Source organism: Petaurus breviceps, unplaced genomic scaffold (assembly GCF_028583685.1).
Source record: "Petaurus breviceps papuanus isolate PSGF00001 unplaced genomic scaffold, PetGlider_PUasm1.0 688, whole genome shotgun sequence".
In the NCBI taxonomy this organism is placed as follows: domain Eukaryota; kingdom Metazoa; phylum Chordata; class Mammalia; order Diprotodontia; family Petauridae; genus Petaurus; species Petaurus breviceps.
In genome coordinates, this window is record NW_027186457.1 from 19,833,968 (window position 1) to 19,839,002 (window position 5,035).

The window sequence follows — 5,035 nt, forward strand, 5'->3', positions numbered from 1 at the left end:
AGATAGATAGATAGATAGATAGATAGATAGATAGATAGATAGATAGATTTGGACTATGTAGTCTATATAGATATACACTATATAGATATAGAATATGGCTATAATCTATGTCTATACCTAGTTATATTTCTGTCTATATGAAATATAATGGATGCCTTCAAGGCAGGAAGACAGATGCTTGTGAGGAATTCTCCTATAGGAAAAGAAGGACAGGACCCAAATTGTGAGTGTAAATGAGAGGCCATGGTAAGTCAGAAGCATTACTCTGGAACGGTAAATTCAATCCATGAGAATATCTGTGAAGACATGAAGTGAGGGGGGCGTTAGGATTCAGAGTTATCTCTATGGGGATAAGGAGGCATGCTACCAGAAGTTTTAGTGACAGAATTATTGGTCTAGTGTGATTTGCCTTTTTAAAGCACTGCTGGGATTTGAATACAGTTTTCTCTAGTTGTCTATTGACTTTACCATGCTGTCTCTTAGATAACTTGGAAATCAAACTTTTAGCAATGATATTTGGTGCAAAAATGATGATTCTGAATATTTAAAATAAACACTATTGTGTTCCAGTCAATCAACCAGCATTTATTAAATACCTACTATGTTCCAGGTACTATGCTCAGTGCTACATATCTAAGCACAAAGAATTAAACAATTGTATGAGCAAGGAGTTCACATTCTAAGTGGGAAAAATAAATATAAATAGACAGATACAGACAAAATAAATACATAGATAATACATGAAAATAAATCAAAGTAGTTAAATATAAGACAGTATGGGTAGAAGGGAAATGGCAGGTGGGGAGATCAGGAAAGGCTTCAGGTAGAAGAAGGTGCTTGGGTTGTATCTTTTTTTAATTTTTATTTTTTTCTGATTTACATCATTAATTTCCTCCAGATTTTGAGTTACAAATTTTCTCCCCGTTTTTCCCCTACCTACTGACCCAAAATAGCAGTCCAATATGATATCCCTGCCTCCAATCTTCTCTCTCCCATATTTTCTCCCATACCCCTTTTGACTTTTCCAGTAGGGCATGGTGGATCTCTATGCGGCAGTGCTTGTATAACTTATTTCCCAATTACATGTAAAATAGTATTAATAATAGTATGTATATATTTAAATATTTTATTTTAAAACTTTGAGTTCCAGATTCATTCCGTTCCTCCCTTGTCACCAACCCTTACGGGGAAGATAAGTAGTTCAGTATAGGTTGTACATGTGTGGCTAATGCAAAACAATAACATAGTAGACATATTGTAAAAGACTGACTATATTTCCCTCCCTCCTATCCCACCTCCCACTTGTTCTATTCTCTACTTTGATCCCATCCATTTTCAAAAGTGGGTGCTTCCAACTTCCCTCCCCTCCAGCCTGCCTTCCCTTCCAACACCCCCCTCTCATCCCCTTCGCCCCTATTCTCCTTTAGGGTGAGATACCCTATTTAGTGTGTATTTCATTCCCTCCCCAAGCCAAATTCAGTGGTAATAGAGTTTACCCATTCCCTTTTGCCTTCCTATTCTTCCCCTCCATTGTAACCATTTTCCGTTGCCTCTTCTATATGAGATAGTTTACTCCATCCTGTCTCTCCCCTTCTCCTCTCATTATATTCCTCTCTCACCTCTTAATTTCACCTTTTAAGTATCATACCTTCGTATTAAATTGATCCTGGGCCTTCTATCTATGTATACGTGTAAACATATACACACATTCACATATGTATCCATGTGACCATATTCTCTCATATATAGACATATATATTCCTTTCAACTATTTTCATACTGAGAAAAGTTTCATCAGTTACAATTATTGTTTTTCCATGTAGGAATGTTAATAGTTCAACTTTGATAAGTTTCTTATGATTTCTTTCCCCTGTTTACTTTCTCATGCTTCTCTTGCTTCTTGTATCTGAATGTCAAATTTTCTATTCAACTCTGGTTTTTTCATCAAGAATGCTTGAAAGTCCTCTATTCCACTGAATGATCATATTTTCCCCTGAAACATGATACTCAGTTTTGCTGGGTAGGTGATTCTTGGTTTTAATCCCATCTCCTTTGACCTCCAGAATATCGCATTCCAAGCCCTTCAATCCCTCAGTGTAGAAGCTGCCAGATCCTGGGTTATCCTGATTGTGTTTCCACAATATTCAAATTGTTTCTTCCTGGCTGCTTGTAATTTTCTCTCCTTAATATGGGAATTCTGGAACCTGGCTATAATATTCCTAGGAGTTTTCTTTTTGGGATCTTTTTCAGGAGGTGATCGATGGATTTTTTTAACCTCTATTTTGCCCTCTGGTTCTAAAACATCAGGGCAGTTTTCTTTGAGAACTTCCTGGAGGATGATTTCTAGGTTCTTACTTTGATCATGGCTTTCAGGTAGTCCAATAATTTTTAAATTATCTCTCCTGGATCTATTTCCCAGGTCAGTGGTTTTTCCCATGAGATATTTTACATTGTCTTCTATTCTTTCATTTGTTTGGATCTGTTTAACAGCATCTTGATTTCTCATAAAGTCATTAGCTTCCATTTGCTCCAATATAATTCTGAAGCAATGATTCTCCTCATTGAGCTTTTGAAATTCTTTTTCCATCTGGCAAATTCAACTTTTTAAGGCATTCTTCTCTTCATTGCCTTTTTGGGCCTCTTTTGCCATTTGAGTTAGTCTGTTTTTTAAGGTATTATTTTCCTCAGTCAGGTAGTTGACTCTCATTTCGTAATTTTCTTGCATTGTTCTCATTTCTCTTCCCAATTTTTCCTCCACTTCTGTTATCTGCTTCTTAAGGTCCTCTGTGGCCGGCCTGTAACCAGCTCGTATTTTTCTTAGAAGTTTTTGGTGCAGGAGTTCTGACTTGACTGTCTTCCTCCTGTTTCATGCTTTGCTCCTTTTTGTCCCAAAATAGGAATCTAATATTGTAATATTCTGTCTGCTTTGTTTCCTTTGCCTGGTCATGTCGCCCCTCAGTCACTTGACTCCTGGGCTTTTTGCCACAGTAGGACTCTGCCACCAGACAGGGGAGCTTTCATCCCAAATGCTTGGGTTTTCTCAGCTGCTGGAGGTATTAGATGGGTGCCCTCTCTGAGGCCTCCACATGCTCTGGCAAGCTGGGTACACACCTCAGGACATCCACCCTAGACTGCAATCCAGATCCAAGAAGGTTAAAGCAAGAGCGATTACCCCTCAGACTGGTCACTTGTTCCCCTTACACTCTGCAGGGCAGCAGCTGAAGCTGCCACATATTGCTGGCTGGCTGTGCCAGTGTTTCAGTGGCTTCTCTCCCTGGGGCAAAAGCCAAGCACTCCCACTTACTGGGTCCTGAAGTTCAGACTGCACTGACCTCTCACTTTGTCCTCTGCATCTGTGTGTTGATAATTCTGGAAACGGCCACAGCTGCTGCTGATCTGGAGTCCCTCCAGCCAGTGGCTGGTCAGACCCATCCTGGGGCTAAAACTTCCACTCACAGGGCCTGGGCTTGGCTCCTGGACCACTGCCTTGGCTGATTCCTGCTGGCCTGCTGGGCTGTCCTCAGTGGGAGGTTAGCTTCTCTGTGTCATTTTGTGAGTTCTGCAGCTCCAAAGTTTGTTCAGAGTCCCTTTTTTACATGAATGGGGAAGGTGGAAGCCTGAGATGCTCAGAGGTCATGCTTCTACTCCACCATCTTGACTCCCTTGGGTTGTATCTTGAAGAGAAAGAAGGGTTCTATGAGATAGCATTGAGTGGGAGTACATATCCAGCTACCAAGATAGGCAATAAGAAAGCATGGAGATAAAAGGTGAAATGCCATGTGTGATGAACAGAGGGGAGACCAGTTTGACTTAATTAAAGACTGAGGGTTGGATAATGCTATTCAAAATGGAAGACAAGTTGGGTTCAGATTATTAATGACTTGAAATGCTAAACAGAGGTGCTTGTTTTATCCCAGAGGTGATAGGGAGCCAGTGGAGTTTACTGAGTAGAGGAGAAACATGACAAAATATGAACTTAATTAAAATAACTTTGGAGGACTCTATTCAAGATGGTCGAATAAGATGAAGCAGAATAGCCCAACTTTTGCCCAGTTACTCCAGCATTGATTATTTTCAAAGAGCTCTAGACCAAGGAATGATCAAGAAATCCAAAGAAAAACTATAACAAACGCACTTTACACAGGTCCACACAAAAAGAGTCAGAAACTCATGGGTGCTAAGGGAAAAAAGTCAAAACAGAATATCTTGACTTAGAAGCACAGCTAATGGTCTCAATTTGGAAACCAGGGACACAGCTAGGAAGCCAAAAGTCTAGCATGTTCTCTCTCTCTTTCATTATCTTTTTTTTTGTTCTCTCTTCCTCTTTCTGTTGTAGTTAGGTAGGAAGATAGATAGATAGATAGATAGATAGATAGATAGATAGATAGATAGATAATGTATCACTGATACTTTGACCATGAACCAAGGATCAAAATCTTGTGGAGGTTGAACTCAGAGGGCAAAAGTCAAGAGTCTATGCTGAAACAATTTCTTAGACCACCCCATTTACATTGATCTAAGCAGACTGCCAAGTGTATACCACTGGCCCACTGTGCTGGCCAGTCACTACTAATGTCTTGAAGAAGTGCTCATTGACAAGACCCCAAATAATACAGACAGGTACCAAATATGATCCCATCATTTTTACCAGAGGTACACAAAATCTGGCTCTGAAACAAAGTCAAAGGAGAGAAAGAAGGAGCAATCAGAAAAAAAAGAGGAGAACCAAGAGAATGGTGTCATGAGAGAACCCAAAAAGGAAACAATATCCAGGAAGAGAAGATGATGAACAGTATCAAATGCAGCATATAGATTAAGAAGGAAGAGGACAGAGGGAACACTATAGGATATGGACTAAAATATTTTGGGTAACTTTAGAGAGAGTAGTTTCTGTTGAGTGATAGGACTAGAACTCAGATTATAAAAATATAAGGTGCCGATGGGAACAGAGGAAGTAGGAGCAATGAGTATAGATAATTTTTTCAAGGAGTTTGACTGAGAAGGGGAGGATAAATCCATGATGATAACTTGTAGA